Raw genomic sequence first — 12172 nt, 5'->3', positions numbered from 1 at the left:
CTTTGCCTTGCCTTGCATCGCCCAACTTCACCTTGAAACAGACAGGCACGTGGACAGATAGAAAGCACTCCATGTGTGTTATTTGGATGTATTCTAGTCTGTGAAGTCCTGCCACCAATTTCGTATCCAACCTGCTGTGTGTGTTTTGTGTGTTGCTGAGTAGCAGGTACATACGCTCTGTGTTGGGTGTTTTAGAAACCATACATCTACCAGCCCTATGTTAGCCCTGACCTATTGGAGCACAGCCGTAATGTTAGGTTTTTTACCTGTCCTGGCGGCTGTCCTATCTAGGTTGGGGTCCAGACAATTAAAGTCCCGCACCCACAGCAGGGGCAAGTTGACCTCTTGGGTGATCAGGTCCTGTATTGTAGGGAAGAAAGTGGGATCGTTAGTGTTGAGGGCGTATGTGTTTAGTATTATTAGGTCACAGCTGTCCAGGGGACCCGGAATCAGGACATATCAGCCCCCAACATCAGCCTTCATATATGTAAGAGAGAAGGGTACTCCTGGTGCCACCCACACCAAAGTACCACTGGCATATGTAGAGAAAGGAGACATGGTATACCTGTCCTCTCTATTTCTTGGCCAGCGATGATGCACCTGCATCGTCTAGGTGGGTTTCTTGGAGACATGTGATGTCCATTTTGTGACGTTTGAGGAACGTGAGGACTCTGTACATTTTGACGTATGTTCCCAGCCCCAGGATATTCCAGGTAAGGACTGTGTAATCACCCCCATCCCATATATGGAGTTGTAGCAAGCATCCCCCCGCCAGTTGCCCACTCTCCTTCTGTTGCTGAAGAATGATAAACTGAAACAAACAGTATAACACAAACCCTACACCCACCCATTGACAAATATAGTACAACAATATAACTTTTAGTGTCCATCATTGCATGTTCCAGGACCTGCACATCATCTCCGTCTGTCCAACCAGGACCGGATAGTGTTCAATTTCGACCCGCATCCCTGCCAGTTCATCTGTACTGCAGTGTTGTATACTTCTCAGTAAACCTGCTTGCATCCTCAGCCAGTGCTATTACACATGTACGCCAGTCACCATATGCTCAGCCAAACAGTAAGTACTCTTTTCTACCAGGGGACTCCATAAATATACACCGCATGTATCAGCTTCGAGCTTTCATTCTCCAGACATTCACTTACGGTTTCTTCAAGCCGTACTCTACCCATTTATGCACTCCAGGCAGCAGGTTTCAGACACCTCCAACCCCACCTCCGGGGCAACCATTGTATAAGGCACAAAGTCCAGTACTGTGTTGAAGGCAATTGTTCCCGTTCTGTCTGACTGCTTCTGTATGTCCAGGTCCAGTTTTAGGGCGGGTAGTTCCATGGTGCAGAGCTGCATGGTGACATCATCACTAATCGTTACTTTCCAGGGGCCCAGATGGTGAGAGTTAGGTCTGGTCTCCCTTGCTTGTCTCAGCCATGAAGATTTGTGGGTGCGTGTCCCCCAAGTCTGTGACCGGCTGGTTCCTGGGAGGGAGTCCACCGCTTCGCCTCTCCTTTCCAGCCACTCTCACACATCTTCCGGGCGTTCAAAAAAGTGAGCGCTCTCCTGGTGTAAGATTTTAAGTTTTGCCAGGCACAGGAGCATTTACATGAGATTTAAGGCCCTCAGTTTCCGTTTGACGCTTAGATATGATTTATGCTACTCTTGGACTTGCTTTGTGTAGTCTGGGTAGATGACGATTTTCGTATTTTCAAATAGGGGAGCTGGTTCCTCCCATGCCGCCGTCTGGATACCGTCTCTATCGCGGTAGTTTAAGATCTTGGCTATGATAGCCCTAGGTGGTCTTCCCAGGGTGGGAGGCAGCGCCAGGGCCCTGTGCGCACTTTCTACCACCAACAGATCAGATAATCCCTGGGGTTTGAGTTCTGTCTGTATTCCGATCTCCAAAAATCATTCTGTCGATGACCCATCTGGCCATCTGGCATTTAAGGTCTGCAACTTCCCCCTTTAGTTATGTAATGTTTCCCTTCACAGATTTGACCTTGTCTGCCACATTTTGTAAGTCTGCCCTGAGAAGGTTGACATCGATGGACACAGCTTCTTATTTGTGGTCAGCGGCGGTGCAGGACCCTTGAATGTCAGCCAATAGCTCTGACCTGGATAGTTCTATCTCACAGCTTGGTATGTCCGCAGTTTCATTTGAACCTGTTTGCCTTGTTATATGGGTTGGCACGGTGTGGTGTTTTGGGTGATGGTGTTCGCCCCGTGGACCCGTGTTAGTCTGTCCTTTCCCATAACTTGGAATATTTCTCTTACCAGAGCACTCAGGCCTATGGTACCACACTAGTTCTTCAGCTGTGGTATGTGGCCGATTACCCTCTCATGGGCCGAGTGGACAGGCCTGGATTGGGATCTGGAGTAGCTGTGCCCCCCTGCCCTTAAAACTGTGTCCACACTGTCGGGGAGGAACCTTAATGCCCAGGATCCTTTCCTTTTGTGATTCTAGGGACACCAGTCTGTGCTGTTGCCTGCTTCGGCCTCTGCCCGAGTTTCCTGCCTCTGGGCCCACTTTGGTGGTAATTCGTCAGGCTGTGCGCCCCCAGGTCATCCTCCTGACAAGAAAATATGCTGTCAATGCAGCTGATTCCCTTCCATGGCGAGATATGTCCCACCTCTTCAGGATGACTTTTGGCTGCTTTTTGAGGGTAGCCGGTGGGGACCGGTACCAACGAGATCCCCGCACAACTGCCTAGAATGCCCTCTGGACCACCTCACCACAGGAGTCACGGAGGGCCCAGCGCCATCAGGGTGTGGACTACCCAAATGTCCTTGTGTCCAGCCGGGACAATGTGATGCTGGGTCACACGGCCTCGTGGCTCTGCTCTGTATCATTGTGTCAGAAGGGGATGTGAGTGGATTTCAGGGGGGCGCCTCACTCCTCCCCACCGCCTCAATCCTCCTTACTGGTCTTGTGTGCTTAGCCCTATGGGGATCTCTCCCGTCGCTGCATGCACTAACCAAGGGCAGCCTGGGGCACCGCCACGATCCCTTCAGGGAACCCCAGACCAGTCAGGAGCCGAGCCCTCTCAAGCCGTCTTGTTAGGATGTGCAGGCCCACCAACACACCAGGCAAGCACCGCACCAGCAGTCCCCTACATCGCGCGCTGGATTCCTGCCTAGTCTGGGCTCCCAATGGCAGTTTTGCTTCTCTCCTGCTGGAGCCAACATGTAGCTGTGTCTTCGGGACTCCCCCCCGATCAGGCTTCTGCAGCCTCTCTGACTCTGTCTCAGTAGGTATCCTCTGCTGCTTAGGCGATCCACGACTTGCCACTGCAGCCTGCAGCCCCCTGTGGGAGGCCACGCCACTGCTTCGAGGCCTTAGGCCGCCCCAGGCCACCATGAGGTGCTGCCCCCCACAGCCTATGAAAGTGGGGCCCCTGCAACCGGAACCTGCCTTGTACTCTCGGGGCATCTAACGTCCATTCCACAGGGCTCTTATCATTTTATCTGCAGTCTTAGCGACCACAGAGATCCGAGGCTCCAATCTTGGCGCCGCCCGCCAGACGGTGCATCCAGCGTCTTCCAGCTCTCAAGTAGTGGGGGAGGGCACGTGCCACTTTCCCTTTTTGGGGAGGCAATAAAATGCTTATTTTAGCAGGATTAATTAGGATTATAGCATTGGACTGGCTAGCAGCTCCGGAGCTTACTTCCTGTTGGCCATGTGTCCTGCTCTTAAACAATGTTGATCAAAAGTGCAGTCATAACGTTTGTCCTCCATTATCCCACGATGGTGATTTGTTATGTTACTGATTAACAGAGCTGTGGCATACAGCCCTTAAGCAACTTTTGTGAAATGTAATAAAATTTGTTTACAAAATAACGCTTGTCCACCATTCCAACTCCTCAGTAACAAGGGTTAGGGTAGGCTCAAAGGCCAACCAAATTTACGGCCTCTGTCTTACTGCACCGGCCCCCATGTTGACCTCATCGCACCCACTGGAGACTCTGGATAAGTCAGAATCAAGCTCCCATGGCCCTCTCGGCAGGGGGCCCCCTTGTCATGGTTCCTGGGCCACACCTGCGGTTTCCCTATAGGATCTCATCCGTTGTCTGGGGGGTGACATTCTGGGGATGTCATCAGCCTGATCCGAACCATCGGAATCCGAGTCCCCATTTTGGCTTTCTGAGGTGGAACCTTCCTTGCTATTGATCTCCGCTCGCCTGCAGGGCCGCTGCCTTATCCTTGTCCACTTGCTCTCTGGTGAGTTTTGCCACCGTTCCTCAACATGAGGCCCCACGAGAGTGGTTCATGTGACTTTGCGTGGCCCTCAATCTGTTGGGTCTGGTGCTGGATTCCCCTCTCCCACCCAATGCGAGTCCAGCCTAGAGGACTCTTCCTCTAGATCCTGGCAAAAGTAGGAGTTGCCATCAACCATAATCTTCAGCTTTGCTGGGAAATAGAGGGAGTATTAAAGACCCTCCTCACATAGCACCCTTCTGACCTCCAAGAATAAAGCTCTTTTGCCCTGGACAACCGCTGTGAAGTGCAGGAACAGGGTCACCTGCCTATTGCCCATCCTGAATGGGCCCTACACACGTGCACTTTGTAATAGGGTGTCTCTGTCTTTATAGCAACATGACAACCACTCGTCTAGGTGGGTGTCCTGAGACCGGCGACTGAGTGGGACCCTGAGCGCCCTCTCAAGCTGAAAGAAAGGTGTCAGTCAGTTCGGAGCCACCTCTGCTACAGGTAGGTCACCATATCAGAGCCCTACGAGCCCTCGGGAAAGACCTACCACCTGCACATTGTTGCGCCGATTGCCCCATTCCGCATCTTCTGCCCTGTGTTCAAGTGTGCTTACCCGGTCCATCAAGTCCATCAGTTGTTGACTCGTAGCGCTCTGTGTCAGTTGTAGTTCGGTTATGGCCGCTTCAGATTCCTTAACTCTATCGGCTAATTTATGTTTGTCTACTTGCAATAGGCCCAGTTTGACAGACACTGAGCCAGTCTCCTGGTAGAACGTGGACTTGGTATCCGCAATGGCGTCGAGTATTTAGTCCAGTGTAAGTTTAAGGGGCTGGGACAGTGGATTCAGGGCCATCTCTGCTTCAGTGCGGCCTGTCTGTGCCTTCCGTGCTTCGTGAGGGTGCCCCTGAGTCTTGGCTCTCAGTTTGCCCATCTCTGCCCTCAGCTCGACGGGTTGAGCCAGCGCTGAAATGCCCAGCAAGTCCCCGTCTGATGTGGTCCGCTGTGTCTCTTACCCCTCCTGGGACCTCTCCTGTTCTTTCCCGTTGTACAGCGCTGCTCACAACACGAACCTCCACTCTACGGGCTCCTCTGGGCTTCCAGGCGCCCCCATTGTCTGTGTTGTGTGCCCTCCTCGGTTGAGAGCGCCACTCCCCCTACTCAGAAATTGTGGGCCTGGCCCCCATCCACGTTCTCAGGTGGGGGCCGCAGTGGCTTCCAGGCTCCTCGTGGGCCGCATGTGAGGTCAGCTGCCACGCCCTGCCTCCAGCCTGTGTCTGCTTACTCTGACCCAGCCGCCTACGGGGATGGCACAATCCCCAGTCCTTCCCTCAGTGGTGGCCTGCCCCGTCTGGGACCCCGGGGTGTTGGTGGCCGTCAAGTAGGTACACTGGCATCAGGGTTCTGTTGGCCCGCCGGGGGGCACTTCGAGTAAGCGTCCACTATGCTGAACAGCCAAGACACGCCCTCGCTCCTCCTACATATCTGTTGATTCTCACATGCTACAGTTACTTGACAATATCCTCAATTTACATAGCAAAGGTACATATATCATCATTGGGAAATACTTCAATAACACCTTTGAACCCTTAACACTAACTAAAGACCTTACATAGGATGAGGATGAAAATTGGGGTATCCCAGAATTAATTGGACCATCTAGGACACTTTCTCTCCAGGTTTTCTTTATTTAGTAGATATCACAACCTCACACAGCTTGTGTACCCAGTGGCCGCTCTCTTTCCCTACAGAAGTAACATTGATGATATTTTGCTATATTGGGGCTGTGGGGTGTAATGGTTGATATGGCTATGATTTCAAGTTATGAGAGTGATCATGACCCTTTGGCCACTCATCTAATGGAGCTCTGATTATTGTTTTATCTGATCCATCTCAAAATATAGATGAAGACTTAATTATTGCTAACAAGAGAAGGAACGTAGAGTTTGGGATATATTACAACATCCACTCATCATGGAATCTTTGTAAATGAGTCTAATTCCAGTACTGCTCTTTGTTTATCTTAATCTAGGAGGATCTCCGCTTTTGCTTGAAGCTCAGAATAATTTAATTCTTGAACTAAACGTTTCTTCTTACAAGATCTTTGCCAGGTAGTAAAGACAACGCCCATTAACATTGTCAGTAAAAGCAGAATACAGGAGGCTAAGTGTGTTTATAAAAAGAAGTTACAAGAGGCCAGAGCAGCTGGGAAAACAGGGCTATGACAGGATTTATTGGAAGCAGCTATATCTAAAAACACTAAATCCTTTTGCATGTAGTTGCCCATGACAAGTCTATGAAACTAGGAACCCACATTCAGCCCCTTAAGTAAGTCATAAACTTCAAGGGAATGTATACAGAATCCCTTGAGGGAAATACTACTGATGCCTACAGTAAAAAACTCTGGTGACACCCTCAGATTAATTAAAATGTGTTCCTCCACGCCTTTTGAGGAAACTATTACTGGTGCTGTGGTTAAAAGCCACTGTGATACTCCCACCTATACTGATATTCATCTAGCTGTTTGCATCCAGAAAATAGGGAAGGCACCTGGTTTAGATAAAAACCCTGGCTGTTTAGCACCATTCAGAATCCTCTGTATGGGGACTATATCATTGCACTTTCAAATGCCACAGCAACAGTTGCTCCAATTCCTGAAACATGGAAAGGTGCAGAGATAATCCCAATCTATAAGAAGGGCTGTTGTAAAGTACCTGGCAACTGTCGCCCCATTAGTTTAATTGCTATTATCCAGAATATTTTTTGCAAATACGTAGATGACAAACTGATAGCCTGCAGGTCTGATAATGAGTTTCTCAGTCATTTTCAGGCAGGGATTAGAAAAGAATATAGGCACAGTGGACTAAGTCTCTGCTTCTAGATGATTAGATGAAAGTCGTTAGATTTTGATCAGAGCCTTTGTTGTCTTATAGGCTGCCTTTCATATGGCCCCAAGAGGGGAAGGTCTAGAAAGTACTAATGGAGTTAGCAGTCCCGTCTGACCCATTAGATTGAATTATATGCTTGCATATACATAATTTATCGCTGGTATAATGGAGACCAAATGGGGAACTCACTGAGAGAATTGCAATTAGCAAGGAGTACGAGAAGGTTGTGTCTTGGCGACCACTCTTTCCCTCATTTTTGTAAATGGTTGTATTGATTACTTAACTAACTGCAAGAATGATCCACCCGCTTTGGCCAGTGTTAAAATACCTACGTTCCTGTTTGTGGATGATACTCTTGATTTCAAAAACACAAAGATGGCTCCAGATGTTGCTTGAGAAGTTTGCTTTATTCTGCATCACTCATGGATTCGAGATCAGTGCCCTCAAAAACGAAATTTATGTCCATCAACCCCTATAGGTACTTTAGTAGCAAATTAGCATTAGGTGACGCATTTAGGGAGGGGGTGACAGAATGTGATTACTTTAATTACTTTGGAGTCAACTATCCGATACGCAGTCATACATTTAGGAAATCTCACAGAGCACCACTTTGTTGAATCATCAAACTTCTGCTGTAGCCAGGTCCTTCAGGCACTCTAAATTTAATCCAGTGTCCCCAGCCCCTGAAATGTAGAGAGCACAAACAGTTAGTGTGGCCCTTCATGGTTAAGAATTATGGGGGTATTGTAATAGAGATATTCTTATCGGGCCGAAAATAATTTTATAAGATCCTTACTGTGGCTCCCCATAAGTATACCACTACTCCCATATAGACTGGATCTATCAATAAAACAAATTACTGGGTTTATCAAATTGAGGCCCATTCATTTTTGGTTTCGCATTTGATACATAGATGAACTGGAACCTTACAGGAAGGGCTTCTGTGATACTTAACTAAACCCCAAGCATTTAAGATTTTGCTGATGTACATTGAGACCTCTCTGACAGCGCTCTGTTTGTGGGATTACTGGTATAAAACCTTCTTTTCCCCAGCACCCATAATACCTTAATACAGTGAAAGAGCCTCCGCGGCCTCCCTCCGCCGCAAGTGATCCTGATCCTCCGAAGTAGCCCATAGCGCTGCATAATGTAGCGGAATGCTTGGGGCTCCCCTGGCTGCAGTTTCGAGGTGCTGGAGTACCCGTGGGTGAAGAAAAAGGCGACTTTCCCTCTGGGACGGGCTCCGACTCGGCCGCGATCAAAATGGCGGCCGCGATCTGAGACGGGCACTCCCGTCATTGGGGACAGCCGTTAACCCTGGAGACATTGGGAAGATGGCCGAGTAAATCTTCGGCACCACCGTATCCCCTTCCCCCGGCATAGATCCGGCCAAAGATCCTGACCTCTGATGAGAGATCCCATGACCGGAGGGCGAGTGGAGCTCGTCCGTGCTTTTTCGGACTTTGACGCTTCCTGTGGCCTCGAGATCCGGATCCCGATCGTCTGGGCCTGCACGCGCCCGGTCAGCCAGGAGCCGGAGTGAGCCGCTGTGCCGGCGCTGTGCGGCTGCGAGGCGGCCGCCGCGGACCGGAAGTCGCCGGTCGGTGGTCCGCCTGAGCGGGTGAGGGCGTTTCTGTGCTGACCCGCGGCGGCAATGGGCGATGAGTGAAGGCCGGAGTGCGGCTTGAAGCGGCCTCCCCGGGGGCATGTGTTGCCGGCAGTGGTGTGGGGACCTTGTAAGGTCGCGCCTCGGCGTGTGAACATTTTCGGATCCCCTGCGGATGCACGCGGCGGTCGGCCCGCGCGCTGCATTCAGCGGCTGAGCACAATACTGGCGAGACTGGGACCAAACGCACGCAGTACCACAAGTGCACACAATGGCCATAGCGAGGGGCTGTGACATTTATTAGTGACCCAGCATGCGCTTGTGGACGCCAGAAACACAGAGCTGAGAGGGGGCAGTGGCTGATGCTGCAATGGGGAGAGTGCTGGTAAACAGAGCACGAAGAGCAAGTGCTGCTACCCGGCTGGTTCTTGATCGGCTGCCCCAATAGCTGTGTGAGTATCGCTGGAAGCAGAGTACAGGGGGCCGCCCGCAGATGGTGGAAGGGTGCTCTCAGCGAAGTCTTGGCCTCCCACCTGACAATCGTGTCTCCCCTCGGGCTGTGGCTTGACTCCCCTGGCGGTGCCCAGAGCGCTTCTCCGCACGTGGAGACTTCCGGGGGTGGGGATACACACCGCCATTGGCAAAGTGATCCGGCGAACCTGCGGAAAGAGTATAGACAACTGAATCAGTGCCTGCACTACCCCGCCGTGTGCACTGGCGGCGGCTGGCGTACCAGCTGCGGTCTGTGAGCCGAGTGTGATGACGGGGAGGAATGAAGCGAACAGGGCCTCGGCCAGAGGTCCCGGATCATCTAAACTGACCCAGTCCAACAAGCTTGATAGGTACACGCTACCTAAAGGCTCACCTTCCGACACCAGCGGCGCACCTAAGCCCGCGAAGGACCTCGAGAGTGCAACCCCGGAACTGACTCTGCAGGATGTCATGGCCGCCATTACTGGAGTCAAAGAGTCCTTGGAACGCAAAGTGGACACCATCTCAATAGACGTTAACCTAATCCGGGCTGATCTCATGAAAACGAGGGAAACAGTCAAAAGTCTCGACGTTGAGTCGGCCGCAACAAGAGCCCAGAGGGAGGGCATCGGCTGTTGGCTTTCACCTGTCGCGGCGCAGACCTATTGGGGATTGCCTCCTGTTCACGACCCCCCCCCTGCCCACGGTAACGTCCAGCGGTACAGCATCGCGCTGGCTGCCTGCTCGCTGCTGGGGGGGGGTGTTTCTGTCTCGTCCGCTGCCCGCTTCGCCCTCCCTCTGCCAAACTCCAGCTCCCCGGTGCCGTCCCGGACTGCTGCCGCTGTGGGGGCGCAGCCTCCGCTGACATACGGCTCCGTCCTGGCAGCCCTGCGGGACTTTCGGCTGCGATTATGTGCCGGCTTGCAAACGCTCAGTGAGCGGTTCGATACCATACTGCCTGCTGCGGGTCGTGAGCGCCCTGCTTGTGATCAACGAGATGTGAGTCGGCCAGTGCTCTGGTCCTCCTGCGGGGAAGCGGCGACCGGGTGTAACAGTGCTACATTGGAGTCCGCAGTTGGCTTTCCCGGTACCCAGGATCGCACGCCCTCCTGTTCGATGGCGGATACTTTGATTCCCCGGTCGTTGCTCCCTGCTTTGATGTTGCCTGTCTCACCGCGCCCGCGGGGGCTGCCGGCGGGGCCACAGCTGACGCCCACGAGGAACCGTGCACGGTGGTCTACGGCTCCTTTTATACGGAACTTATGTACTTTACAAGCCAGGTTTGGATCTCATGTGGTGTGCAAGGGGACTTTGTTGGATGATCGGTGGCCATTTTGTGACTTTGCTTCTCCTTCTTCTTCCGCGCGGCCATATTGTCTCTGTTTGTTTGGGATGCGGGGCCTTCACGAGGGGGCGGGCCTACTCGTAAGCCCGCGAACGGGCCAGGGCTAGATTGTTCGATGTCATCATGGTTTCACGGACGGGCTGGACTGGGACTGGAATTGTTGCACATGTTGTACACGCTTGTCGTGATCTGTTTGCCTTCATTTCCTTATTATTGAATGCTCTCTTCACACGACCGTCTTTGGGTGTAGTGGGGTTTCAGTGTGTGGAGGTTGGGTTGGCCGGGGGTGTCGGGTGCTCAGTGGTTGCGCGGGCTCCCCCCCGCCTTTTTCTTTCTTTCTTCCCTTAGTTTCTTCACTCTATTCCTACTTTCCTTCTCGTCTATATTTCCGGTTCATTGGGCGACAGGCACTATGCTGGGGGGGGGGTAGGCCGTAGCCTCCGCATTGGTGTTGGGTGGGGGGGTAAATTACTGTTTTCTCTTAGTTCTATGGGCCTCTTTCTTCATCTCTCTGCGCTATACTTGTTTCGATTCCGGGTCCGGGTGTGGGGTGGATTGTGAAGGGGCGGCGCTTAGGGGGTGTGTATGCACTAATGTTATGATCCTGTTCTCTAGTTACATCGCCTTACTGTATGTGATTTCCATGGCTGTCTTACCGATGCTGCTGCACTCCAATGTATGAAGATATCTCGCGGACTCGAATCTCCTTGTTCCCTTTTTTCACTGAATCTGTCTCGATAAAATCATTTTAAAAAACCTTAAAATTAACCTTCACTTCTCCTGCCCCAGTGTCACGGATCCCTCCAGTGTAACCCTGAATCGTTGCTTGCCTTGACCGTTGATGCCTAGGGGGTGTACCGTTTGTTTCTGTGCTCAACGTATTGTGGCCGGCCTGATGGTTGTAGGCCCGTATTTGTTCCTTTACTATGCACAAATAAAGGTTTTAAAAAAAAAAAAAAAAAAAAAAAAAAAAAATACAGTGAAAGAAAGATTTTGGTATAATGAATGTAAGAATTTGCAATCAGACCCTTCTTAGGGTAGTCGGTCAGATGCACATCTGGCCCTTCAAAGCCAACAAAGGTTTGAAGAGTTCCTGAATGACATCAGTTCTCCTTCAACACGATGTTTGAAAGTTAAATTGAGGTTGTGAACTCTTCCATTAGCCTCCTTTACTAGCAGGTGACAGGCATAATCGATCAAATATAATCTGTGTCCGCAAGTCAATTAACTGAGGAAAGCGAAGAACACTTACTGTTGATTTGAACCGCCTACTCAAGACAGCGAACTAGATGGATTTACCACGTTGTTACTTGATGGGAACTAGACTATACAAAGAGGTATTGAGGCTGACACCAGTCCTCCTGCAGTATTCTTTCTCTAAATTTTTAGAATCAGCTTGGCATGTGAGATATAGCACTCTGAGATCGGTTTTTGTGAGATAGAAGCGGTTCACTCTGTTAATTTTATTTTTAAATACCTATGAATTAAGAATGTTTTAATTTATAATGTTTTTCTCTGTGTATTTTGTATAAACAGTCTTGTAAATGTTTTTTTATCGTTTGTTTATGGATTTTAACTGATGTAACAATAAATAAATAAATGAAACATATATACTACGTATGCAGACTACAGTGTAATGTTCTTT

General features: G+C 50.6%; 1 protein-coding gene across 2 annotated transcripts in view; it reads left to right on the top strand.

Moving 5' to 3' along the window:
• The window catches only part of BBS9 (Bardet-Biedl syndrome 9), a 1933935-nt gene that overhangs the window by 348511 nt on the left and 1573252 nt on the right, over positions 1-12172 (top strand). The window lies entirely within an intron of this gene.

Source organism: Triturus cristatus, chromosome 5_2 (genome assembly GCF_964204655.1).
Source record: "Triturus cristatus chromosome 5_2, aTriCri1.1, whole genome shotgun sequence".
Classification (NCBI taxonomy): domain Eukaryota; kingdom Metazoa; phylum Chordata; class Amphibia; order Caudata; family Salamandridae; genus Triturus; species Triturus cristatus.
This window is presented reverse-complemented; position numbering and strand designations above follow the sequence as displayed.